Source organism: Onychostruthus taczanowskii, unplaced genomic scaffold, assembly GCF_017590055.1.
Source record: "Onychostruthus taczanowskii isolate IOZ18803 unplaced genomic scaffold, ASM1759005v1 scaffold57, whole genome shotgun sequence".
NCBI lineage: Eukaryota > Metazoa > Chordata > Aves > Passeriformes > Passeridae > Onychostruthus > Onychostruthus taczanowskii.
Window position 1 is genome coordinate 3,499,690 of NW_024503346.1, and position 13,819 is coordinate 3,513,508.

General features: G+C 41.5%; 1 protein-coding gene across 2 annotated transcripts in view; it reads left to right on the forward strand.

Moving 5' to 3' along the window:
- The window catches only part of GNAS (GNAS complex locus), a 127,553-nt gene that overhangs the window by 95,367 nt on the left and 18,367 nt on the right, over window positions 1-13,819 (forward strand). The window lies entirely within an intron of this gene.

Below are 13,819 nucleotides of genomic sequence, written 5' to 3' on the forward strand. Positions count from 1 at the left end.
TGAATTCTTGGTAATCAGCTCTTCAGAGAGGTGGGACACACTGATGTTCAGTTAGACAATATCTACAGTGAAATATCTACATCCACAGGTGTTTTCAAAAGGTTTTAATAAAAACCTTGGTGAGGGGACAGTTTTATTGTCTGCGAGGCCAAATTTCCTGCCTCTTCCACTTGGCCCATCCTCTCCAGAAGTCAGCTTCAGGTGGTGCACAAGTTGCAATAAGTTGGAGAGAACGTTGGTGGGAAATAAACCTGTTTGTCTCTTTGCTTTCTAGTGCAGTTTATTTAAGTGGAAACAAAGAGATGGGAGTGACAGTCATGGGGAGCAGCCTGTGATCAGTCACCAGAGCTTTGCTTGTGTGCCTTCATGCACATATCTGAGAAAGAGTCATTCTCTTCTGCTATTTATACTGCTGGGATTATTAGTATTGTTTTGAGAGCCTGCTGCATGTTTGCAGTTATTTACCACATCCAGCAGTATGCTGTGGCTCAGGACTTTTTATGGCAAGGTGCTCGAGTTAATTGTGACCATTCCTGGTACTTCTGTTGTGCGTACTCAAGAATTTCAGGACTTAAATTTGAAACATTAATGGTTAAAACTGTTCTTTGTTAGTTTATATTCTCTCTGCTTCTTTTGGAGAAGCTGAAGTAAGGTTTAATGGTCAAGAAAATGAAGGTTTCTTGTTTCACACAGTGATGGCAACTGCAGTTTGTCTAAATCTGCATGTCTTAAAGATCACCTGATGAAACAAAATCTGTAAGGTTCTTCTTTTGTTTGTTTGTTTAGGTAGACTTAAAGGTAGATCAACAATTAGCTCTGTTTGAAAAGAGACAAGGGAGATAATTTTACTGTGCCTTGCACAGCTCCAGGTTTGTAGGAGCCTCTTTGAAGTTTTGCCATTGTTTCCAGAGTGAATTTGTTTGATGTGTAACGATGTCTTTTGCATTAGGTGACTAATGTTTGATCATTTGGCACGGAGCTTTTTGCAAGTTCACTTGCTACAAAATAAAAAAGTACAAAGATTTTCAATTTCAGACAAGCATCCAGCAACTTTTGTGTTTCTAGTGTAAAGTTGGTAGAAGTGAGGGAGAGCTGGGTTTGTTGCTGGTTAGTGTTTGTTAATAGCTTCTATGCTGGGAGGGAGGAAATCGTTGAGCACTAAGAGCGTTTTGTGTTGCCCTTTTTCTGCCCTGAATGCACAGAAGAAAGCTGAAATTCTTATCATCCCTGGACATTGACTTTTCCATGGATCAGCAGGGGAGGTGGCCCTCATGAAGGCTTTACCATCCTGCTCCATCTAGTGGAACACTTAATTCTACATCATGGGCTGTTGTGCCAGAAATAAACTTTGAACATTGCTGACGAATTAGATTTTTTTTTTCCCCTAAAGAAAATAAAATAAAAAATGCTGTCTCCCACTAAAAATATTTAATAATTCTAGTATTTATTCAATATGATAGCAACATATATGACACTATAGTCTTGCAGAAGGAGATTTCTAATTGTTAATTTTGACAGTTCTTGTCCTTTCTGGCATTTTTGACCATGCAGTTGGTGGAGTTTTTAATAACAGAATATGCATAGTAGGAGCTTTTTAATGGAAAAATGTTATCTTGGAGGTTAATGTCACTTTGAAATGTTGAGCCTGTTTTTATCATATTAAATTTTCAAGGGACCTAACAAAAATTGCTTCCTATAAAATCTGACTTGATTGATGCATTTAAATTAACCTGGTGAGCATATACTGACAAAAACGTGGCAAAGGCAAAATACAAAATGTATCTGAGATTTATTAAAGGAGGGCTGTTTTAATATGAGTGTGCAAGTTACTGCTGTTAGCACTAATAGAAGTAAAAAAAGAATATTGAGCAAATTCTGTTGGGGTTGTCCATTCTTTCAGAGAGGAGTTTTGGGTTCTGAACACTTTTCCCCTTTTGAAGTCCCCATTTAAAACAAGAAAATTACACTGAAAATGGGAGATGGAAAAGTGGCTTTTCTCTTTCAAGATCGATCTGGCTTCCAAAAATCCTTTCTTGCTCTTGAAAATTGAATAAAATCTTAAATATTAATGGATTCTTTGCTCAGTTATTTGCCTTAAAATTTTAAACGTTTCTTGTTCACAAAAATTAACTTTTTAGAGTTGTTTGTAAAAAAACGTAATTCTTTTCAACTGTCATTTTTTGAAGACTAAATTTTTTAGTATAAAGTGTATGGGCTTATTTAACATTCTGAATTTTTTAAAAAAGGAAGTTTTGTCAGTGTTGGGACACAGTTTTGTGTAGGAATCTTTGCGAGGAGATTCTGCCGAAGGTTTGAAGATGTTTTGCCTGTCTTTCAGCAGTTCTGCTTTCCATGGATAAAAGCTGGTTCTACATGTAGACAGCTTAGCTGTAGTCCAGGAGAGGGAAGGGCTTTTCAGGAGTCAGGGATGGAGAATCTGGAAAAAAATGGTTCTGGAGAGATGGCAGCTCAAACTTCTGCAGAGGTTGTGCTCAGGAAAGATGGGAATTTGCAGAGGGGTCAGGAGCTCTCCTGGACAGACAGAGCATGAGGGAAAAGTCACTTTTTCCTGCATGTGCATTCCCAGAAAGTGGGAACAAATGTAATTCTCAATGTTTTATCTCCCTAATTCCAGTGTGGGGGTTTAGAGTCCAAAAATGGGATTTTTCACCTGTTCTGGAGCCGTAGCTTTAAATGTACAATGCTTCCTCTGCATGTCTACAACTTGCAGTGTCTTCCCATAAGAAGTGACATTATTACACACTCTGATTGTTGCTCCACCAAGTCTCTGGTTGTGTTGGCTTAGAAAAGACATCTTTACAAAAGCCACAGGTACCATCCTGCTTCCCATTTCCCTGCAGTTGTGATCTTTGGAGGTGTGAAGCTGGGAGGGCTGGCCAGTAACCTCATCTGCTGGAGAGCCCTTCTGGTACCCTGCCCTGACCCCTCATGAAAATGTCACTTTGGAGGAGCACTGCTCATTTTGAATGAGTAGCTGCCTCTGCTCATCCTGAGCTTTACTGTACTTCCTGCCCAGGCAAATTCTGCAGTCTTGAGAGGCAGAGAAAGGAAAGAAAGCTTGTTTCCCTTTTCTTAACTGGCCTTACTAAGAAATCAGTTTCAATTCTGCATTTAGAACAGCACGGTCTGTGCCATTGTCACCAGTTTGTATTTCAGCATTGAAGAAAAGAGGGAGCTTTATCTGTGAGGAGACCAAATTTCATTGCTCATGCATCTTGCAGGGATGTACACAGAGTGTTTGTATGAAGCTGCTATGTGATCCTGCTCTTGGCTAATAATAAACAGAAGAAAACAGAGGTGGCTAGAATACAGAAAATCCCAAACTGTGTTAAATTATTTACCATCCTTCATATGTCTTCCCTGGAGGCACAGGGTCACATTTTATTTAGAATATTTACTTATTATTAAAAATCTAGGAGCCATTTCCACTGTGATGTGCCAAAGCCTGTTTGTCAAATACAAACAAACAGGATCTCTTTGAAGCGCTGATGTTGCCAATGCTTCTACCTCAGGTTTCATTTGAGCAGCTCTGCTTTTACAGCCTCGGGAGCACCCAGCAGAGCAGTCAGGGCCAGCAGGATCTGTCCCCTGGGATGTGCTGTGTGTGGCATCAGGACAGGAAGGGTGCCCTGCTGTCCTGGCAGGTCTTACCCAGAGCCTGGAGAAACCTGCACTGATGTCAGGAGCCTTTGGGTTAAATATTCAGCCACTTAGGAGCAAAGCCTGGGTACTACATGATCCTCCTGGTGCTTTTTTAGAGTAGCTAATACCAGGCTGTGCCACAGATCCCTGAATTTCTGCTTTAGCCAGCCCTGCCCGCTCGTTTCATTCTGCGCTTCGTTTTGCGCCGCGCTTTCCCTGCGAATCCCCTCGCTGGCGCTTCCTGGTTTTGGCTGGGGTGGAAAAGGAAATCAAGTGGGAGGCAGAGTGTGCAGCCCCTGTCCGAGCTGCCATGGCAGGAAGGGTGGAAGCAGCAGAGGAGCCGTTCTCACGCGATTTCCTGCCGCCCGCTCCTCTCCTGCGCTGCCATTTCGGGGAAGGAGCAGGCTCTGGAGGTGCACGCTCACGTTTCTGGAACTCCAGCACCAGCAGAGCCTCTCTGATACCTTGAAACTGTGCCAGGCTCCTCCAGAAGGGTTTTATGAGGAGTATTTTTTAAGATGTTTGTTTTTAAAATACTTATCAAAGAAAGGCAGGGAGTGCAGCTATTAGCCGACTGCTGTGCAGGGCTGCTGAAGGATCAGCACATGTGGGCACACAGGCTTTTTAATTTCTGATGTTGTGAATTCTTTATATTTTTATTAAGATTTATGGTGTGTTTTATTTCTGGATTTGCAGACTTGCAGAGAGCAGTTAAGAGCCCCAATCTGTGCAGTTAATGATTTTCTTCCATGTTGATTTCTCTTCATGACAAAGTTCCTTTCATGGAACATGTAGTAAAGTGTGTTTGCTCAAAGTCTCACCTTTTTAAACAGTGCCTGATTTATCAGGGGTGCTATTGCTGCTCTAATTTCTTATCCATATTATTTATTACTTTTTTTTTTCCTTTTCTTTCCATTCGATGTGATTTTGACAGAGTGGTTTCTCTTGTCTCCAGCTCCTCTGAGTGCTCACATTCAACAGGACAGGAATTTCCCTGGCCTGTATTCCTGGCATACACCAGCTTCTTACGGACAGTGACAATTACATTGTTAAACATTCCCATGAGGAAGAAGAATATTCATGTCCCCTTTCTCTGGAATAAAACTGACACAGCCTACTGCTGTGTGAATTCCTTGGCAAGCCAAAGAGTAGACCCAGATCATCTAACTCCTAATTTTTGGTCTTGATTATAAAATCCACGTTACTGTATTCCATAGTGCTTAGAGATAAGTGAATTAGGGTCTTTTCCCTGCTCATCTTCAGCTTGAGGGAATAGAAGATCATGTTTTAAACAAGGTTAAATTTCAATTAAAGAAATACAGCCCAGCCTGTGCATTTTCTGGAGTGGTGTATGAAGGGGAGCACAGTAACTCCTGTCTCTGCATGACTTCAGTGAAGTCACTACCAACAGCATGAGTCCCAGTATATAATAGCTGAATTATACCCAACTCCTCCACCTGTGTGCCCTCTCTTGCTGTCAGTAGCAGGATAATAGCTGAATTATACCCAACTCCTCCACCTGTGTGCCCTCTCTTGCTGACTGTCAGTAGCAGAGATGTGCCTGCTGGCAAGCGCTCTGAAAACCAGATTACCTAAATTTAGCCAATAAATGGATTATGAATCCAGTACATGTTCCCAATCTTGTCACAGCTAATCATAAATTCATAATTTCAAGCTACACTCAGCCCCAGATAAAGTCCTCTGTCTTCAAAATAAATTATATCCCAGTATGAAGCAAGATAAACCAAAAGATGTCCTGCAATAGGTTGCTTGAATGTTAGGAATTAGGTGCTGCAATAAGGAAGACACAAAGTTGATGAGCCATAATGGCAGAAAGACCTTTACAAGTCCAAAATGAGAATAACTGAAGTCATACCACAGCCTTTTGAGGTCTGTGTGATGCATCATCCTGAATTATTGTCAAGGGCTTTAACTGTTTGCTCCAAAAATCTGATTTCTGCCTCCACTTTTACTTCCAGCCTCCTGGATTCATTGCCTCCATTCATCTGCAGCTTTTATTTCTCCTCTGTTCCACATATCTGTGAATGTGCCAGTTCCTTTCTGGCCTTTGGCTGCAGATGCAGCTTCCTTTCCCTGCCTGGTTGTAAATGCTGAGGATTTGCCTTCAGCTGGAGGCGGAGCAGACCTGGTTGTAGAGCACGAAAAAGCTGGGTTGGGACTTCTTCCCCAATTTCTTGACAGAGTTCTGTGTCCAAATACTCAGACTTCGCCTTTTACTTTAAATGCATCACTTGCTGATGCCTGCAGGGGTTAAGGATAAACTGGTGTTCATGGATGCCTGATTCAGTGGAAATGGATGTTTTATATTTGCTTTCACGTGTGAATGGATTTGCTCTCACAACATCTATTTCTTTGTTTCAGACATAATTCACATGCACAACGTTTGTTCAGGTTAGGCTTGCACTGGATCAAGAGTATTTTTCAAAGTTTGGCCTGAATGTTAGCATTTTATTTAAATAAAATTTGTCTTTAAAATAGTAATTTTTTTCGAGATCAGATGCAGACACACCCACGTGATTTGGTCAGTGGGTTGCTGTGCTCCAATGGAGGCAGGGTTAGATAACAAACTTACTGACATTCTGGTTCTCTGGAGGAGAATACTGGAGTGGAGTCCAGGGTGTAGTTTGCTCAGGATGTTTCTCCATTAATATTTTACTTTATTAGTGGGCTTTGAAACCAAAGTTGTTATTACCAAAGAATGTAAATGTATAAGTAAGTACTGCTGCATAAACCTAAGTGATGCATCTTCAGAAGATAATTCTGTACTAAAAGTATTTGGCTACAGTCCAGAATTCTGCAGACAAAATTCTTTAGCCAAATTTCTTGATGGGTGGCCTATACCCATAATGTTAATTAACAGAGTTAAAAATAATTCAGTAAAGAGAAGAACAGATTCCTTGGTAGTAGTGGTAAAAATGGCAAACTGTGTTGTTTGATAAGAATATTACACTTGCATCACCAAGTGATGTTAAACATACAGATAAATATAACAAAATATGCCTAATCCCAGGAATTTCTATTTCAAAAGAGAAAGTAATCTTGAGCTTTTTTTTTAAAATAAATGTCAGATGCATATTTTTGTAATTGCTTTCATGTCTGTTTGACTCAGGAGTGTCTGGACTTCTAAGTCAACATATTTCAGATACCTGTTCAGGCTTCTGCTTTGTTTTTTGTGGTTCTGTTCTCTGCAGACCTACAAATGCAAATGCAGTGGAATTTTTTTTTTCTTTTGTGGGTGATGGGAAAAGGTTGCAATGCAATGCAGACAGGAGATGGAATATAAGCCAAAACCTTTGGTTAATTAAACTCTCGCTAATTTCTGCATTTTAATGGCAACAGGTTCCTCATTTCTTCCCACTGTAATTTTTTTTCATCCTCAAAAGCTTTTGTTGTGGCATTAAATCATAGTGTGAGTGAATGTGGTAGAAATGTATGAAAAAACATATTTTGTCTGCTGAGGCTTTTGGAGGAGATGCTGTGAATACTGTATTGGTTTCTTGCTCTGTTTTTAGGTACAAGTTTGTAATAGAATGAGAATTAGTGAACAACACTGGCTCTGCACATTGTGCCTAAAGCTAAACTGAGCTGGGGCTAGTGCTTCAGAAACAGGCACAGAGTTGCCACCCTGAAAAGTATATTACCATCTTCTAGTCAAGGAGATGTGCAGGGTTCACTTTTGTTGATTGATTGTGAAGTTTTGAGATTTCATAAATCGTTTTCCATGTAATTAATATGACCAATGGTTTTCAAACAACTAATAATATTAGTAAAAAAAAAAGTGTCGTGTGCATTCACAGCCCTCAGTGTGCAATCCATTCTGAGCAATTCATCAGTGTTATAGACAAAATAATGTATTTAAGAAATTAGAATGTTGGGTTGTTCCATAAGATCACTAACTGCAGCTACTACCACAGCATTACTACACAATACTGTTTTTCTTTCATGATTATAAAGATTAAGAAAAACTCAAGAGGCTGGGTCCATGCTAACAGAAACTCTCTTGAAGCAGATGATGTCAAAACTCTCCTCCTGTGAGTGAATTCTTTACCAACAGGTTTCACAGGTGTCTCTGGTGGCCTGGATTGAGCAGCCTTTCCTCCTGCCAGTGATGGCACACATTCCTGGAGCCGGGGGAACCCAGCAGGGCAGGAAATGTTGGGCAGCTCGTGCAGAGCTGAGCACATCCTTGGTGCTCTTCCTGAGGACAGGCCCCGTGTTTGATGAGAGTCAGACAGTAGCAAAGCTACATAAATGCTGGAAGCTCCAGATCCTTGGGTTTGGCTTTGCTGTACGTGGATCTTGCAATGATATTCCTGTTTTTTTTGTATTTTTAATCATCATCAGGCAGAGAATATGCCTTTTTTTCTGGTAAGGAAAGTGCAACAAATTCATAAGTAAGTTTACTGCAGGTGAAACTTCTGTAATCACATTGCTCAAATGTTTTGAGAAAATTAGAATGAGGGAAATAGTAGATTGTTCTGTGCACAGTAATCCTTCAATCCTCTGGTTTTTGTGAAGAGAGGTAGTGATCAGTCTGAACTGGGAATGAATGAATGTCATAAATGAATTGGTCAGAATGAATTAGGGTGAGAAGTTAAATGAGAGGAGGAATTGTGACTGTAAATTCTGTAAGTTTGTCATGCACCCTGAGTGTACCAGACTTCTGTATTTATTTTAAGTTTTAACCATTAATACAAAAAATAGGCTCAGTTTTACCATAAAATTCCCCTAAGCTTCAGAGCAAATGACATCTTGACATGTGAGTATTGGACTTAATGAAATAGCAGTGTTGGATTGCTGTACTGGTGAAACACTGTGGCTGTCAAATGGTGAGAATCAATCCAAGCAACTCTTACAACTCACAGTAGTTCTGAGTGAATTTTCACTCCCCCTCCCAGGCCCTTGCAAGGTTCCTTTGTGCAAACAGAGAAAGCCCCAAACAAGGTTTGTGATTCAAACAAGCAATTCGGTGTGAGACAGAAACAAGCAGAATAAAAGCCTTCCACAGGGGCTGGAGCAGCCTTTCTTGGGAATCCCTCCTGCCAGGAGGAAGATCTGCAGGCACAAAATACAGGGCAAGCTATAAATAAACACTTGAGGAAACGAGGAAGAGCGTGGCATTGGTTGCATCATTTTTGCATGGCCCGTGTGAGGCTGGAGCATCGCTCCTGCTGGGTTCCCTGGGTTGGGAAGCTGCTGTGGGAGGCAGTGCTGAATGGCTGGGGGCCCTGGCAGGGCACCCCAAACTCTGGCTATTGCTGCTGTGGAAGCCACAGAAAACGCTGCTGCAGCAGGAGAGGGCTGCAGGAATGATGAGCATCCCTGGTGCTCCGACAGCCACGCTCCTGAAGCAGGTGGGACCAGCATGTTTAGGATTTTGCAGTTCATTCACCTGGCTGGGTTGGGTGAGTGGGTGCTGGAGCTTTTTGCCTGGCCTTGGCAGCTGCTGTTAGTGGTGCTCCCCGTGAGCAGGCACAACAGCTTTTGGAGCACAGGAGGGTTTTGTGAGAGCTCTCGTGGCTCAGCTGCATTGCTGCTGAAAGGGAACGTCTCAAGATTACAGGATGACAATTAGGAGAATGCTTCTATCAAGTTTAAGACCTAAAAAGCAACTGTAAAACCTCTTCAAAATTGCTTTAAAAAAGGAAGTAAAAGCAACCATGTTCCGAAAGATGGAAGTCAGCAGAAAATTCCTGATCTGAGGATGAAATGAGGCCAGTACATTTGCTGGCACAGTGTGAAAGCACCAGGTTCGATTCCCAATTATTCCCTGGGCTGAAACTCTGCAGATCCATCACTGCCAGTCCTGGGGAGAGGCAGCACTGGATGCTGCTGATTGCACGTTCTCCCCTTCGTTCTCCTCTTCTGTGAACTCCACTGTTGGGTGATATGCCAAAGCCTTTCCTTCATTAGGGACTTCAGTTTAAATTTCTTTTGTCTGGGTGCTTGCCTGCAGTCACAGGTATTGCTGAAGTTACTGTTTTTTAGAGACTCCTGACAAAGATGTCTGGAGGACATTTGGTATAAATTTACCAGCAGGCTCAAAAGTTTATTGAGACCATGTGCTTGCATGCAGAGAACATGGTCATAAAATCCTGACTTCAGAAGGGGCAGGCTGGAAATTAAAAAGTAGATTAAGCTCATATTAGGTGAAGAAGTTCTCAAACCGAAGCTGAGCTTCAGTAACTTTAAATACAGTATTTTTAGTATGTGACTAAGTTCTAAATAAACTGAAAGAAATTGCTAGCTAATTTTACATGTGATTAAGAGTAATTTTGTAGCAGGATGTCATTGATAGGTTTTGTGATTTTGAACTGATTACTCTGTAGTATATTATACATTGATTTTGTAGCTGAAACGTGTTAAAATAAGTTGTTGTAGTTAAATATAAATCTGTGTTAACTATATTTGTATTGTGGTACACTAATTAAGTCTCTGAGAAGGATATGCACCAACAAAGCTAAATTGCAATGTGTTCATTATGGAAGTGAGGGGTTCAGTGTCTGGATGATAATTTACACTTGAAAAGTGTTAGCTGCCCAGTAAATTTTCAGTGAGTGCCTTGGGTACTCTGCAAGGTTCCCCTTCCCCCAGAGGGCTCCTGTAAACTGCAGCCCCAGTAAAAGCTGGCACAGGACTATTTTTAGGAAGCCTCCTGCAGCTGGGGGAGGGAAGGAGCCTTGCTTGGCTCTTGGGCTGCTAAAGGAGCGTGGTGCTGGCAGGTGCCACATCCAGCCCAGTCAGGTGGCCAGGTCTGCTGTGGGATCTTGGCTCAGAGATTTGTGTTTTTCAGAAAAAAGATCCTTCTGAACCCTAAGTGATTTTTATAAATGAATGAAAATAGCAATACATGTACAAAATGCCCACAACTGATAAACTGCCTTGTTTGTTTGTGTGTTTATTGCCATTGTTCGTAATACTTGCAGATTTTCTGAGGACCACGCTGCCCACAACTTCTGCTGTTAAGGTATCTAAGAGGGACTTCAATAATTACACATTTATAATGTTCCAAGATCAGGAGTTGTGTGAAGGGACTGTGAAGCTTTGTGCCTGGCAAGACAATTTTCTTACACAGCTTCATAAAGTGTGGCTGATCTCTGGATATTCTTTCATCAAACTGAGTCTCAAGAGTGAGCCTCCTGATTGTTTTATTTTGGTGTTTTCATTAGCTCTCCCTGACATCACTGTGTGTGCCATGGAGAAGAGCAGAGTTTGCAGTTAAGGTGTGCAGACTCCTTTTCTTCCCTGGGTTGGAATGGCTTCTCCTTGTTTATTCTGGAGAACTCCTTGTTCACCTCTGTCCCAGGGTGGGACACTGCTTTAGGATGCACTCAGTTTGTTATCCCAGACAGGGCTTGGGTGAAACAGTTTCCCCGTTTGTAAACTGATGCTTTGATACAGCTCTTCTTCAAGGGGATTGTTAAAGCTCACATCTGCAAAAACCCTTGGGTGATTTTGGATAGTGTGAGGTTTTAAGTGAAGTCATAGGAATGAAGGATGATCAATCTTTCATGGTTCTAATGCCAAGAAGTATTGTGATGTCATCAAGAATCTTGTTCAAGGTCTTGTCATCAAGATTCTTGATCTTGAATCTCACGATGGAGTGGTTTGGTGGAAGGGGTGAGAGGATAGGTTTGAGATCTGTTTTACCATGATATATTCCCCAAATGGGCATTCCAGATGCTGGGATCTTACTATGTCTCATTAAAATGCAGATATTAGTATATTATCAATGTGTAGCAGTGTATTTTCAATGATAACTCTGCTTCTCTACCCCTGTTGTTCAAAATTTTTTTCAAAAACAAGGTGTGTGATATGTATGAAGTGTGGAATAGCCTTATGTGAGGTTACAAGTACAACAGACTCATTAGTGCCACAGTGGAACAGTTACCAAGCGAAACACTAATTAACATGGCCAGTTTTAAAAAGCTTTTTGGAGAAGAACATGTCAGATTATAACCTGCTTTACTGTGATTAATGTGGCTGCTTCAGTAAATTTGAAAATACCACAATTCCTCTGTGCTCTCTGAGATCTCTTTGCTAGGTGGGATCCTTGGCCCTTCTCCACTGCTGCTGGAGCACTTCCCCATCCAGCTCTCTCCCCCAGAGCTGAGCTGCTCTGTGATCCAGCAGTGTGTTACCATTCAGGGTTCAATGGTATCATCACCAGCCCCTCCAGACCATCCCTGCTGTTTCCCTTCCCTCCCCAGGCTGTGAATCCTGCAGCTGCACCAAGCTCAGGCGGAGAAAACAGCACGAGGCAGGACTGGACAGGTCAAAGCAGAACTGCTTTCATTAGACTAAAAAAAAACCCCAACCAAACCCCAAGCCTGGCCCTCAACCAACTTTTAGGATCAGAAAGGTGTTGAGCCACTTCCCAGTTTCAATCTGATTGGAGCCGAGCCTTGCAGACGCTTGGGAAGCTGGAGCTCCACTGCTGCTTAATTGCTTCTTGTTTTGAAGGATAATTAGGAACTTCACTTAAAAATAGTAACTTTAGTGTTCAGTCCATTAAATTTGTCACCAAGATAATTTCATTAGACTCCCAGCTGTTTTCTTATTGGAATTGTGAACTAAAAATAGGTGGGATTTCTGCTGTTGTGTGCAGAGGCTGGTACCTCCATTTCAGCTCTAACTTTCCCTAATGATGTGAAACGTTTTTGTTTCCCTCAGAGCTTTCTTCTGGGCTGTATTTCAGAAGGTCCTGCTAATTATGCCAAAATTGTGCACTGTGGTTTTCTGATAAAGTCACGTGGCACTGAAGAATATGAAACTGATTTCCCTCAAGACAAGTCTCACAAATGGAAGGTTGATGCCGCACCCAGTGCATTTTTCTTTTTCACCAGTCTGCAAGAGATGTTTGTAGTAGTTGAACAAATACCTTTTAAAAACAAACAAACACTAATGAACACAGGTTTGTTACTATTATTATGAGGGGTGTGATTTGCTTTCTCAGTTCAGTTCTCATGAGCAGACCCTTTGTTGTGCATAATTGAAATCACAATGTAGATTGTGAGATAATGTGACAATTACCATGTTTATATTGCGTGAAACACAGTGCTTTTTTGAAACAAACCTCTATAATTACCAGAATCTGTACAAGCACATGCTGCTTTTATACATACATGGTTTGCAGGGTGAATCAGGTTGTAATATCCGTGTTTAAGCAATAAGGGTTTTTTAAGTTCTGAACTGTTTCACATTTATTCCTGACGTCCACACCACAAGGCATCATAATGGATTGATGGTGGACATGCAGAAAGGTGAAACAGATTTTTCTCTGCAGAGTTAGGTCTGTGTGTGTAAATGTATGGCAGTTTCCCTGCATGCTTTCTCAGAAACCAGTAATCACTGGATCAGACAGAAGGGGGTCTGGTTGGAAGGGACCACTGAGGCCGTCTGGTCCCTCCTCCCTGCTCAAGCAGGGTTCCCTCAAGCACCTTCCTCAGGGTTGTGCCCAGACAGCTTTTAAAAAGTTGAATTTGTTGACGGTGATGTTAATCAGAGATTTTTTTTTCCCCTTGGGATACCTTTTGACTGTAACTCCACTGAACATAAGCAGTTTGCACTAATAAAAATGAATGTAGGTAACAGGAGGAAGTTCTGCTGCAGATCAGTGTGGGGCGTGGGGGTTTTTTAAAAGGCTTGATGTTTAGAGCCACAGCCAAGAAAGTCAGTGACCCAAATGTAAATTATACAGGTATCTTTAAGCAAAGAAACTGAAAATCTTAAGATGTGTTAATAAAACAGGTCTCTCCAATGGATGTGAGCTCATTCAAAGGAGGGAACTTTTCTTCCTTAATTAAAATGAAGGATATGCTTATCTGCAGAAGTACTCCAGTGGTGTTCCCTCAAAACCTGTATTTAGATGCAGTGTGTAATTCTGGCACGGTTTATTAGCATCTCAGATCTTTTTTAATTTTCTCATCTGCTTGTTGGCAGTCTGTTCCCTGGGCTTCCTGTGCGTGTGTGTTCCTACAAAGCAGATAGCTGCAGTTTTACAGAATGAGCTGAACGTGGGTGGGATGGCGTGAGGGAAAAGTGCTGCTTTGAAAGCTCTGCACCTGTCACTGCTTCTGAGCATCACCATCCGTGCAAGGCAAGCCAGTGTGTGTGCAAGATGCTGCAGAAATCT